Below are 15,178 nucleotides of genomic sequence, written 5' to 3' on the forward strand. Positions count from 1 at the left end.
TCGTCTTAGGTGGGCCACGTTCGTGGACCCCACCCTAATGGATGTGGTTCATCCAAACTGTCCATCCATTTGCTGGGCCACTCCCAAGGCTTAAGACTAAAAAATAAGATAGATCTAGCATCAAGTGGACCACCCTACAAAAAACAGTGATGTTGAACGCCCACCATTGAAATCCTTTGGGTTATAGAAGCTTTGATTCAATATAATAATTGTTTTCCTTCCCTGTTCAAGTCCTTGTGACCTTATGAATAGTATGGATGGAAAATAAATACTATGATGGGCCCACTGGAAATTTAACTGTGGAAATCATTATCATCTACTGTCCTTTGTGGTACGGTCCAAATGATCCTTTGGATATGATCCATTTTTTTAATGCTTTATATGATCTCTAGCAATAGATGAATGGTGTAGTTGGTGTGGCCCATTGATGTGGCCCACTTGTTGTATATGAGGCCCATTGTTGAGGCCCATGTGATTCGGCCCACTTGTTGTATCTGAGGCCCATGGGTCATGCCTCATTGAGATGTATTAATGGCCCATTGCAAGGCTCATCTGTGATGTATTTGAGGCTCATGGGTTGTGGCCCATTGTGATGTATTGAGGCCCATGGGTTGCAACCCGTTGTGATGTATTTCTGGCCCATTTGGTAAGGCCGATTGAGATGTATTTTCAACCCATGGATGCGGCCCATTGTGATGTGCATTAGGCCATGTGATGTGGCCCATTGTGATGTGCATCAGGCCCATATGATGGGGCTCGATGTGATGTATATGAGGCCCATGTGGCGAGACCTGATGTGGTGTATATATGGCTCTTGTATGAGGCCATGGGCCCACTATATGTTTGGCCCTATGTGGGCCACTCCTTAGGAGCAATGTTGGTTAAATGACTGCATTGAAGGGTAATGATGGTTGAATGTCCACATTGTGATCTTCCCTTAGGCCTTGATAGTCTCATTCTCATCATTTTCTTATAGGTTAACCCTAATCAGTGGGCCCCATTCACCATAGACGGATGGCTCTGTGCTATCGGATTTGATATGATCATGACCGAGTTCAATCGGCGAGGTCGATTTCGTATGTCGAGGGCGATTTCGATTGTCGAGGCTAAGTCTGATTGACGAGGCCGATTCCATTTGTCGATGCTGTTTGTCGAGGCTGATTTAGATTGTCGATTCCGATTATCGAGGCCAATCCCGATTGTCGATTTTGATTGTTAAGGCCGATCATATAGGTCAATTATTAAGGCCGATTTCGATTGTTAAAGCTTAATGTGATGTATGTGCGGTCCGTATTTAAGGCCCATTATGATGTATATTCAGCCCATGCTTAAGTCCCAATGTGATGCATATGAGGCCTATGTGATTTGGCCCATTCTGGTGCATTTGAGGGCTTGGTGATGGAGTTCATTGTGATGTATCTTAGACCCATGTGAGAAGCCCATTGTGATATCCTGAGTAAGGCCCATGGTGTTGTATATTAGGCCCTTGTGCGATGCCATGGGTCCACTATATGTTATGCTCTATGTGGTCCATTCCTTTGAGCAATGTTGGTTAAATGTCCACATTGTCGAGGTCGATTGTTGATGTAGATTATTGATACCAATTATGAGTATATGACAGCATAGCATCATGATACATGCCCATACGCATCATCTGCATGTTTGTTATGAGATGTGGTTGACCATTGCATATGTCATTAGGCAGGTTGTTGTGAGACTCCCTGATAGCGGAGGTTATCTTACATGAGTGCACGATATGCACAAGATTGATGCATGACTGGATTGTATGACTCATGCATCTTGCATTGTATGTTGTGATTACTGTATGCCTAGTGACATCAGGGCCGTAGCCTCCACAGGCATCTCGTGGATGGTCAGATGGGACACCGAAAATGTTTGGTTTGACCATCGGGCTACCATAGATGTCCCTGGGTGAAAATTCCTAGACCCTCTTGGTATTAAAGGAAATTCCAACGTCGAGACCGAGTGAATATATATGAGTGCATGACGGCTATATACCTATAAGCCGCGTCTCTCACTGTATCGTAGTCGGTTGGGAGGGAGTGTGGCCTTACTCACCTGAGGGAGTAGGCATAGCTAGGTTAAGTTTGACCTGCTCGTGAATGGGTCCGCTATCGACGTGCCAGGTAGATATTGACTGACTACTGGCCAAGCGGATAGTGAGGTCTCTTCCACTTACCCAGTTGTACACTTGATGGGGCGGCAAGCTGGTGTAGAGTGTACTAGACTCCGGTGATGATCCCAGACATGTACAGTACTGATTTATGGAGCAGGTATTGTATACTATTTCATTCATTCATTCACTATCCACTCGGGCTAGTGGTGTGTAACTATTTGTTATGTGTACCTTCGCAATGGCTATGATTTTGGTTGGGGCGCGCGACTAACTTGAGATCAGGAGTTTACCACATCGAGTCTGACTATCCAAATTAGGTATGAGATTGGTTTGGATAGAAGTCCCTTGTGATGAACCTCATAACCTGCGATACTACGTACTATCTTTACACTCCAGCATGGTCATTCCATTCTCACTGCATATTGCATTACGTCCGCAGCATATGGCATTTTGGGTTACTGTGTTTCTGCATTTATATGGTCTAGATAGGGCTGACTGTATTCGTGAACTCATCAGGAATTGTGTATTACATTACATCCTCAGCATTTGATATTTGACTCTTTATGACTCCTCATTTGCATAGCTGATCTGTATTGCGTACTCTAATATTGTTTGACTCATGGACTTGTCAGTATTTTCGTTTCCTCTGATATCGTATGATTCATGATTTCACCAGTATTTTCAATATTATATGATTATGACATTGTATTGAATACTTGGCACTTACCTTGTGCAGACACTTACACTACCTTCTAAGCTTTCTATAAGCTTATGCACGATAGATGAGTGCAGGTGATGTTAGGTTGCAGCAGCATGGAGCTTAGAGCATGTAGCTGTCTTCTGGAGCTTTGATTTTATTTTAACATATGTATTTTCCCTTTCAGTCTTGTATTCAAAGTTTATATTAGTGAATATGTGATGATGATGTTGTTTTTGTGATTTGAGTAAACTTGTGGTTATGCTTTTTATGAGATAAATGTACGTTGAAAAATTCTCCTTGTAGGATCCCAGGATCAGCACCTGGCATATGAGCACTGGAAGCTGAGAATAAGGTACTATGGAGGCTGTCGGCACCAGATTCGGTGATCGAGATTCCTGTGAATTCGATTTTCGGGTTTGGGGCATGACACCAATCCTTACGATCTAGATTCTCTGTCTTTTTTAAGATATGTTTAATTTTCCTATTCAAAACTTCACATTGCCCACTTGTTTGTGGGTGATAGGGAGTATTCATTTTATGGGTAATACCATATTTCTTCATCAAAGCTTCAAAAGGTTTATTATAGAAGTGTATACCTTCATCACTGATAATGGCGCCAGGTGTTCCAAATATAGATAAAATAATTTCTTTTAAGAACTGTAAAACTGTTTTGTGATAATTGATTCTACAAGGAATCACCTCCACTCATTTGAAACATATTCAACAGATAGAATGATGTAAATATGTCCAAAAGAAGAGGGGAATGGTCCTATGAAATCGATGCCCCAATAGTTGAAAAACCTAACAATCAAAATTGGATTCAAATACATTATATTTCTACGAGATATGCTACCCAATTTCTGACAATGCTCGCATGCTTTACAAAACTCATTGGTGTCCTTAAACATTGAAGGCAGTAAAAACCACACTGTAGAATTTTAACAGTAGTTTACTTTGTAAAATAAAATGTTCACCACATGCATGAGAATGATAAAAGGAGATGACAATAGATTTCTCATGGTTAGGAATACACCTCCATATAATTTGGTCTGGGCAATATTTAAACAGTTATGAATTATCCTAAAAATAATTATATACCTCGGTTAAATTTTTTCTCTTATCTTATAGGGTCTAATGAGTAGGAATTTTACCTATCACGAGATAATTGTCTATATCAGTAAACTGATGTGATTGGGAGACTATAAACAGTTGTTCATTACGGAAAGTATCTTTTATATGTGTCGTTGTTATTGCTCAAATCTATTTGATCATGCTTCACCTCCCACGAGCCACTGTATACTTATGAATGAATGGAAAACAAAGAGACATTGGGGGTTGCAGTTGTGGACGAGGACCCTTCGATGCCTAAGTCAGGTGTATAGACTCACAATAGGTGTAGTAAATTCAAGATAGTTGTGTATACCTTTTCTTTGAAGAGGATGGTGTATTTATAGGTGCTCTTAGGCAATTCCTGTATCCGAGTAGATCTGCAAGATACGCTGGAGGGACCTGTATTGTAATTAGAACCTGCTCTTGGATATTTTTCTGATTATTCATCGATCGGCATGATCTTCAACTAAGATTTCGCATGGGAACCCTACCTATACACGGTGCAAGATTCTCTTTGGATATTTACATTTTGAGCACAAGGTTGGCATCTGAAGTCAAGGTCAGCATTCGACCTTGAGGTTGGATTAGAAGTCGAGGTCAAAGTCAAGGTCGGGGTAGATAATCAAGGTCATAGTCCTCATCCAAAGTCGAGGTTAGCATCTGACTTTGAGGTCGCCATATAAGGTCAAGGTCGGTTAGGTCTGCTGATGAGATCGATGCCTGTAGCCAAGATCTGTAAGTTTGTTGACAAGTCTTATTTTCAAATCGGTTTACGTGCTTCAGCTCAGTCATTAAGTCTCCCTACTTGGCTTATCTTCCCTAACCCTTAGGTATTTTAAAGAGTCTGCTCGGATACTCTTGTCACCACGTTCCTCATACATTAAGTTAGCTCTATTTTACCCATAACACTCGTCTCCATGGAATCAGAAAGTACAAGGAGAGACAAATCATCAGCCATTATATTTTCTACTATTTTCTTATCACGTATTTTAGGTTAAATTCTTAGAGTAGAAGGATCCATCTAAGAAAAGGGGCTTAGCATCTTTCTTAGAAAGAAGATACTTAAGGGCCCCATGATTGGTGAAAATTATAATTTTTAGATCCAATCAAGTAGGACCTAAACTTGTTCAGTGCAAAGACCACGATAAGGAATTCCTTTTCCGTAATGGAGTAATTAACTTAGGCACTATTTAGAGTTATACTTGCGTGGTAACTAACATACCCTTAAGCTTTGTTAAAGCTTCTTGGCACTCATTATTCCACATGAATGGAATGTCTTTTTGAATGAGATTGCACAATGGTCGAGAGATATGACTGAAATCTTAATGAATTTCCTATAAAATCCAGTGTGACTTAGGAAGCATGGGATGTCTCGATGCTTTTAGGGGCCAGTGAATTTATTATTAAGTTAACTTTTGCCTTATCCACTTCAATTCCATTGGACTAAATGATACATCTAAAAACAATTCCCTTTGAACCATGAAGTAACATTTTTCCCAATTGAGAAGTAGGTTCTTTTCTTCACAATGAATTAAGATCAACCATAAATGATTTAAACACTCATCAAACAAACAATAAAAAAATGTCCATGAAGACTTCCAGAAATTGTACAACCATATTAGAAGAAATAATGAGCACGCATCTTTAAAAAGTTGAATGAGCATTACAAAGACCAGAGGGCATCCTTTTATATGTAAAGGTGTCGAAAGGACATGTGAATGTATCTTTCTCATGGTCTTCTAGGGCAATTTCTATCTGGTTGTATCCATAATAACCATTAAGGAAATAATAGTAAGAATAACCAACTTGCCTTTCTAAAATTTAATCAATGAATGATAAATGAAACTGGTCCTTCCTAATAACGATGTTCAATTTTCTATAGTCTGTACATTCTCTAACTAGTAGTGACTTTAGTTAACACTAATTCATTGTTAGCATTAATGACTATGCTGGGAATTTCATATTTCTTAGGAACCACTTGAGTTTGATTCACCCATTGGCTATTTGAAATATGATAGATAATACCGATATCTAGTAGCTTAAGGATCTTGGCTCTAATCACTTCCTTCATTTTTGAATTTAACCAGCATTGTGGTTTTCTAGAAGTTTTAGCATTCTCCTCAAGGTGTATCATATGAGTACAAATTAAAGGGTCAATTCTATTAATATTTGCAATTATCTACCCTATGATACCCTTGTTTCTTTGAAAATATCAACCAGTTTACTCTCTTGGTCTTTATCAAGGTGGGAAGAAATAACCACAGGAAAAGTATCACCTTGACACAAATATACATACTTAAGATCAGAAGGTTAGGGTTTTAGGTCAAGCTTCGATGCTTCAATACTATATGGCAAAGGCTTAAAATCGGTAGAGGAAAGTTTTTTAAAAGAAGGCCTCCACTGGTTAGTCTCAAGCACTGGAGTGGAATCGAGCAAGGCATTCAACACATATGAAATCATATCATCATTAGAATCAGTGAAATGAACCATGAACGCTTCTAAGGGATTGAAAAAAGAAGTTAAAAGGAGATCATCCTCTATGAGTGTATCAATCATATTTATCTCGTGGACCTCATCATCATCCCCTTATTATTTACAAATGTTAAAAATATTTAACCCTGGCATAATGTTACTAAAGGATAATTTCATGACTTTATTCCTGCAATTGATTATGGCATTCGAAGTTATCAAGAATGGACATCCAAGGATGATAAGAATTTGAGCACCAGCATTTACCATAGGTTGGGTGTCTAAGACAATGAAGTCTACTAGGAAGTAGAATTTATCAATTTAGACCAACACATCCTCAACTACCCCCTCAGTATCCTTACAAAACGATCAATAAGTTGTAAAGTAATCTTTGTGGGTTTTAATTTGCCAAGTCTCAATTATTCGTATACCAAGTAGGGTAGGAGGTTAACACTTGCCCCCAAGTCGAGAAATGCTTGATCAATTCTAAAATTCCCTATGATGTAAGAAATAGTTGGATTACTCAAATTCTTGTTATTTTGGGAGAGTGTTCTATTTGATTATAACACTAACTTATTTGCCTTCATTTGTATGTTAAGCTTTCACTTCACAGTACAAAGATCCTTGAGAAATTTAGCATATGATGGTATTTGCTTAATGACATCTAATAAGGGTTTGTTGATTTTCACTTGTTGGAAAACTTCCCAAATGTCTTTATTGTTAACCAAAGGCTTGGATGAGAGTAATCGTTAAGGGAACAGGGCTACCACTTTGTGACCAAGCTCAGGCTCTTTTTCACGCTGAACATCGCTAGACTTGGCATCACTCTTAGATTTAGAGCATTCCTAAGGTTTTTCAACCTTCTTTAGAATAATTTTTTTGTCAAATTAAAAAAAAATGCAAAAGTTAAAGAAAGATAGCACAATTCAAATAATAATAAAGCACAGGTAAATGACAACCTCAAATGTACTAGTCTTGAGAGGTTGATACAAACTTAGTTCTAAGGACAACCTAACACTAAAAACAAAAGGCTTATGGCAGGACAACCTTACTAGAACGTTTGTAAGTATCAAAGAGACAAAGGAAATATTAAATAAAATAAACTAAGTTATTACAACACAAGTGCATAAAATAAATTACACCATTCACCACAAATGCTTAAAATAAATTACAACATTCACACACATAAGCACATTCAATTATCCACCACAACTCTAAGAATTATAGTGGTTCGCTTGTGTATATACCAACTGTTAGAAAATAGCCACACAACTACTCCACTCCTAATATCCACTCCTCAGGATATTAGCGTTCACTATGAAAAAAAGGTTTTCCAAGGTTTACCTTAAAACCTTCATAATTGTGTCTTTGATTGGGCTTACACAATTCCAAAAACCCCACACTCTGAGATTTTCTGGATCACCTCAGACAAACTAAAATGAAAATTTTTTAGCACAACCTCAAAAACCAAAATAGATATAGAATAGTAAATAATACTTATCTGGAAATTCTCCTTTCAAGAAGCCCAGTAGAACCGATCCGATGAAGATGAAGATGTTCAATGTCCAATCTCACAGATGAAAAGGTTCTAGTTGTAAATGATTTTTAATTAAATCAACCTGGGCTAGCTTAATTGATTTTGATCTCAAGAATGGGGAAAACTCAAATCCCTTCTTAATATAAGATTGGAATGAAGATCTCAAAATCAAATTACAAAAGCTAATTAAAGAGAATCTAAAATGAGCACAGAATAGCTTAATAAATTCACAAACTTATCTCTCAGAGTGGTGTCTTGATTTTGCTTTAATGAATGAATAATCTCTGAAATTCGTACTTTATTTATAAGTGAAAAATACTGTTCACTCGACTGGTCTAAGGGTTGGTTCGACTGGTCGAAGAACCAATAAAATTTCAAAATTTCTAGCGTGATAAGATAAGACCGTTACTTGACTAGTCGAGTGAGACTAAAAAATGTTGCTGGACTTTGATTCAAGCCTGCACAACCAGTCAAGCACTGTTCACTCGACTAGTCGAGCAGTCTTCAGGACTGGTCGAGAGTCCAACAGAAAATTTTGAAAAATAACAACAAACCTTGGACTAGTCGAGAAAACTTAGACTGGTTGAGCCAGTACTTGGACTAGTCGATCAAGGTCTAAGACTAGTTGAGAAAATGACCTATAAACATATGAAATGACCCACAAAGAATATGCAATATGACACAATTTTGGGTCAATCAATGGTCATCCAAACCTATTCGTGAGTAGGAATAATTGAAACATCATTCACTTTAGAGAATTGATATCTTATGATATTTGAAGCTTCTGTTTGATGTCTTAAACTTGAGCTTGAGTCATGCTTGATTTCTTGAGTCTTTAGCGTATAGAGGTTGAACTTCAAAACTTGAACTTGAGTTCTTGAATTTGATCTTGAAACCATGAACTTTAACACTCTTCACTTCAACTTGAAGATGTTCGATGAAGATCCAGAGAACTTAAAAATGTACGAACCTGATCACTTTAACTCAAAGCATGATGCAAATGCTAAATGGTTTGGCACAACAAAATTTGACAATACTACAAGTACTTGATTTTCACAATAACATTTACACAATCTTTTTGCCACTTCGAAGGGTGATGACAGATTTAGCATGCTCGACATGGGGGTTGGAGTAATTAAAATTAGCCACCTCAAATTAGCCACTTCATGGGGGAAACTTTAAGGAACACATGGTCCCCAATCTCGAACTCTAACTGCCGCCGCCTTATATCGGCTTAGCTCTTTTGTCTGCTCTGTGCCACCAGAAGTCGATGCCTAATAATGTCGATCTTTTCTGAAGTCACCTAAACTAACTCTGGGCTAATCAAGCTCTTCTCGCCAACCTCTGCCCAGCAATGCGGTGCTCGACAGGGGCGCCCATACAGGGCCTCATAATGAGCCATGCCAATGCTCACCTAGAAAATATTGTTATACGTGAACTCTGCATATGAGAGACAGTCATCCCAGCTGTCCTTGAAATCAAGCACACAAGCTCGCAACATATCTTTCAAAATCTGATTCACTCGTTCCGTCTACCCGTCATTCTGTGAGTGGAACGTGGTACTGAACTTCAGTTTCACACCCATTGCTTCCTGGATGTGAGTCCAGAAGATAGATCTGAATCGCATGTCTCGGTCTGAAACTATGTCCAAGGAAACTCCATGCAGACGCACAATCTCCCTAATGTACTGTAAGCCCCGTATCCTAGACCATACCGTTCCATAGGCTTCCGCGGTCTTCCCGGTCGAATTCCGGCAACCTTCGACCCTTAACCGGTATTTGTGCGCAACCTAGATTCTCGTGCCGTCAACCCGAGTCGACTCAACTCAGGACTTATACCTTAGCGACCGCGTCGTCGCCGCGGTTCCGATGCCGCGACTCGCGCGCTGATGCGATGTTCTGGTCGGGAGTTGTGGGCCAGCGTTCGGTGCGAGGAAACGCCGCACGTGCGAATACCGAGAGAATCTCTACAAGGTGTCACATCAATCAATCAATCCCATCAATCCCATCATGTCAAGTACACATCAACTTTCACCCTTTCCCAAGCAAGCCCTAAAAGTTAAAAGTTTCTTACAACCCATAACTCCTCTTACACCTTTTGCCATAAAAGTCAAAAAAAGCTTCTTACACCCATCCCTCTCTCCCATCCATCACTCCATCACCCATCATTCTCTCTCTCTCTCTCTCTCCCTTACAAGTCTCTCTCTCATTTCAACTCTCCCTTAAGCAATGCCATACGTGTGAGCCTCTCCCATTTCCTCCCAAGCTACATGTGTGGCCCACCTTTCCATCCTTAGATCTCTCATCTCAACCATCCATTTTTCATCTTCCTCCATCAAAGAGGAGCACAAGGAGCTAAGGAAGCCAAGGGAGCAAGAAGATCAAGTGGTGGGTGTTTTGATAGGATTGTTTTGATGCTTTTAAGATGGGCCAAGTGAGGCCAACCGATCAATGGTTTGGATCTCACTTTGGACCCTAAGATGTGGCCAATGGCCCACTTGGATCATCATGATCATTCCATGATGGGGCCATTCTCCATGGACCCCATCATGATGTTTATTTTCTTGTATATTTAGGGTCATCTAGACTGTTTAATTTAGTGGAGAAGGGATCTCCACCGTTGGATTTAATTTTAATGGACCCACATGTAATGGGACCCACTTGATGTATGATTTAGTGCAAGGGAGGGCCCATAGTGCCGGGGTCCCTCCATCACACAGTCTCACTCTCTATCTCTCTCCCTTTTTATTTTATTTTTATTTTATTTTGGTTGTATGATGATGAGGTTGTGTGGCCCACTTGAATGGACCCCACCATAGGGTATGTATTCCATCCAAATCACCTACAAGTGGGGCCCACTTTGTGTGTAGTATCCACACCATCCTCCATGAGGTGGCCCACATAAGCAAGGCCCACCTCTAGTGTATTTACAGAGTCCAGCGTCCAGGGACGCTGGACGTTTCATGGGAAATGCAAATATTAGCTTGGTTTGGGGGTGGTCCACTAATGTAGGTCCCACCTTGATGTATGTATTAAATCCATGCCGTCCATTCCTCTCCCATGCTTATTTTAAGCGTTAAGCCAAAAGATGGGACCAATCAGACTTTCATGCGGGCCATGGTACGGCAAACGACGGGTTTACCTTTGAATTTTCCCTGTTGTTTCTATACGCCGAAACAGGCCCAATATTAGGCTTGTTTTACTTGTCAGGAGCTATGGAAGGCTATTGGACGGAGTGGATCGCCTAGATGTGGACCCCTCCTATGAAAACCACTGAAAAACAAAAATAAAAAATAAAAAAATAAACTGAACACAGCAGCTGCTGCTGCTGTGTCAGAGCTGCAGCAGGCGCTGCCTGCGCAGGGCGTCCGGGCAGGCGGACGTCCATGCAGCCACCCACGGCTGTGGCTGTGGGCCCCACCTTGATGTTTATCTACTATCTAAACCGTTCATAGGGTGGGCCACTACCTGACGTGGGCCCACCCCAAAAAATCAGCTTGATCCAAGACTCAGGTGGCCCACACCGTAGGAAACAGTGGGATTGAACCACTATCATTGAAATCCCATTTTGGGCCCACAGAAGTTTAGGATCAGCCTGAAATTTATTTTTGCCCTTCACCTGGGTCCAGGCGACCTTATCAACGGTCTGGATGGAATATAAACATTATGGTGGGCCCCCCAAGGAGCCCACAGTGCTGTGTGTGTTTTAAAGGCACCGTCCAGGCGGACGGTGGAGCCCACTGTGATGTTTGTGTTATGCCCATGCCCCACTGTCCAGGGACGGTGGGCCTGTGATGGTGTGGTGCGTGCGTGTGTGGTGTGTGCGTGTGTGTGTATTTATATATATATATATATATATATATAATATTATATTATATATAATATTATATGTAATGTATATATATTATATATTATATCATATATAATATAAAGGTGGGGGGGGGGGGGGGGGGGGGAGGCCCATTTCAGTTCACTTATGGGCTAGGATTGAGGCCCACTTTGATGTATATGCAAGGTCCATGGGTCCGGGCCCATTTAATGCATTAGGGGCCAATGGGTCGAGGCCCATTAAGATGTAATGGGGCCAACGGGTTAAGGCCCATTGCAATGCACATAGGGCCCATTGGTGTGGCCCAATGATGTGGCCCACTTGATGAATATAAGGCCCATATGATTAGGCCCATTTAATGCATTCTAAGGCCCACGGGTTAAGTCCCATTGCAATGCACATAGGGCCCATTGGTGTGGCCCAATGATGTGGCCCACTTGATGAATATAAGGCCCATATGATTAGGCCCATATGATGCACTCTAAGGCCCACGGGTTATAGCCCATTGCAATGAACATAAGGCCCATTGGTGCGGCCCATTGATGTGGCCCACTTAATGAATATAAGGCCCATGTGATTTGGCCCATTTGATGTATTTAAAGTCCAATGGGATGTACCTAAGGTTCATTGCAATGTGCAGTCCCAACATGATTTATGTAATGATGTTTACGTCAAGGCTATGCCTTGGGAGCAATGGTGGTTTGACGTCCACATTGCAGGTATAGTGTGGTTAAATGTCCGCATTATGACTTTCCCTAAGGCCCATTGTTAGGCTCGTGTGTCTGATGTGTAGGCCGTCTAGGCCCATCTTTGTTATGATTATCATCCATCCTATATAACCTGTTTAGTTCCATGATTGATGATCATATGCATCATATGTATGCTTGATATGAGAAATGACTGATCATAGCATATGCCTTCGGGCAGATTGTCTAGGGGCCCCATACAGGGGTGTTGCCCTACATGAGCGCACGATACACGCAGGATTGCTGCATGACTGGATAGTGTGATTCATGCATTCGCATTGAGTGATATGGTTACTGTACGCCCTAGCGACATTAGGGTTGTAGCCTCCACAGACGTATCGTGGTTGGCAGGATTGGATACCGGAAATACTGTTCTACATGGGGTGCGATAGATATCCCTGGGTGAAAGTCCCTAAACCCTTATGGTACCAAGAGGTTGCTCCAACATCTAGACCGAGTGGGTGCATGAGCGCTGAGTGCCGATTACCAGACGGTTGCGCTTTCCACTGTGTCGTGGTCGGTTGGAAGGGGGTGCGGCCTTACCCGCCCGAGAGTAGGGGGCAATGCTAGGCTGAGTCTGACCAGCTCGAGGAATGGGTCCGCTATTGACGAGCCGAGCCCGATATTGGCAGGCGGATAGTGAGGTCTTTTCCACTCACCTTATTGCGCGCGATGGGGCGGCAATCTGGCTTGGAGTGTACTAGACCCCGGTGATATTCCAGATTTTGAGCTGTATTGATATGTGGACTTAGATGAGGATTTGTATGCTTGAGTTGCATTTCGTATTGCATGGCCTTAGTATGGCCGACATCATTCTTTGCACCGCATGGCCTTGGTACGGCTAATGGTATTCTTGGCATTCATTAGCATGTTCCGCATTACTCTGATACTGCATAACTGCATTATCACCTTAAGCATACACTTTCACCACCCTCTAAGCTTTCTATAAGCTTATGCACGACCGTTGCGTGCAGGTGACGTTGGATCGCAGCAGCGCTGAGGCTTGGGCGCGTAGCTGATCTTCTTTTGGAGCTTTTGGTCTATCATCATTGTATTTCCCTTATGCTCATTGTACTTGTAAAGTTTTTGATTATAGTGGAAATGTGATGGAGTTTTTGGTTGTTGTGTGTGGGTTATGCCTTTGGTTATGCTTATTACGAATTAAACTGATGTTGAAAATCCTCCTTGTAGCATCCCAGGATCGGAATCTGGCAAATGGGCGCTGGGAGCCAAGAATGGGGTTCTACGGAGTCTGTCGGGGCCAGATTCGGCGATCGGGAATTTTGTGAGCCCGGACTCCGAGTTTGGGGCGTGACATGTACAGTCTGGCCAACTCGTCTGCTGAGTTTGAAACTTTAATCGGGAGGAAGTGAGCCGATTTCGTCAACCGATCCACGATCACCCATATGGAATCATAACCCTTCCTCGTCTTCGGTAGTCCCGAGATAAAGTCCATAGAGATGAAATCACACTTCCATTCAGCAAAGGGCATGGGCTGAAGAAGTCCCGGAGGTCGGCGATGCTCTGCCTTGACCTGCTGGCATGTGAGACAACGGGACACATAATCTGCTATATGGGCCTTCATGTTGTCCCACCAGTATGATCTCTTCATATCACGATATATCTTCGTACTTCTAGGGTGCATTGCCATCTTCGAATTATGTGCAGCCTCGAGAACTTCCCGCCTCAGATCGTGAAGATTTGGGACGCATAGGCGGCCACAGTAACGTAAGCCCCCATCCGTACTAACTCTCCACTCGGCGTCCTTATCGCCACTAGCCTGCTCTGGAAGCTCAAACAATCGTCCATCGCCCTTCTGGGCCTCAATGATCCTATCATCAATAAGTGGCCGCACATGAACATGCACGACGCTCTCGAACGGCTCCTCCACAGTGAGTTTCTGCTTTTTTCGAAGTCGCATGAACTCTACCATACCCCATTCTGCCACCATTAGTCGAGCTGTAAACTCTATGGTCTTCTTACAGCTCAACGCGTCAGGCACAAGGTTAGCCTTGCCCGGATGGTAGGAAACCTCGAACTTGAAGTCCTTCAAGGTTTCCATCCATCGCTGCTACCTCATATTCAGGTCCCACTGAGTGAATATGTATTTAGGCTCTTGTGGTCGTAAAAGAGTTCGAACTCCTCTCCATAGAGGTAATGTCTCCAGATCTTCAAAGCAAAGATGACGGCCACTAACTCCAAGTCGTGGGTAGGGTAGTTTTCCTCGTGTTTCCTCAATTATCGCGATAGGTAGGCAATAACCCTATCCTTCTACATCAAAACACCACCCAAACTGACACGAGACGAATCCGTGTATATCGTATACTTGACCTCTTGCTCTGATAATACTTGCACAGGGGCGGACGCCAACTTATCTTTCAACTCCTGAAAAGCTGCCTCTGCCTTTTCATTCCAATCGAACTTAAGATCCTTCCGAGTCAACTGAGATAAAGGTCTGGCTATCTTGGAGAAATCCCCAATGAAATGTCGATAATACCCTGCCAGCCCAAGAAAACTCCTCACCTCAGTAACCGAACCGGGCTGCTCCCAGTCCTGAACTGCAGCTACCTTAACAAGGTCCATGGTTATCTCTTCCTTGGACACCACATGTCCCAGGAACTTGACTTTCTCTTTCTAGAAGTCGTACTTCT

The sequence above is a fragment of the Magnolia sinica genome, chromosome 1, assembly GCF_029962835.1.
Source record: "Magnolia sinica isolate HGM2019 chromosome 1, MsV1, whole genome shotgun sequence".
Lineage (NCBI taxonomy): Eukaryota > Viridiplantae > Streptophyta > Magnoliopsida > Magnoliales > Magnoliaceae > Magnolia > Magnolia sinica.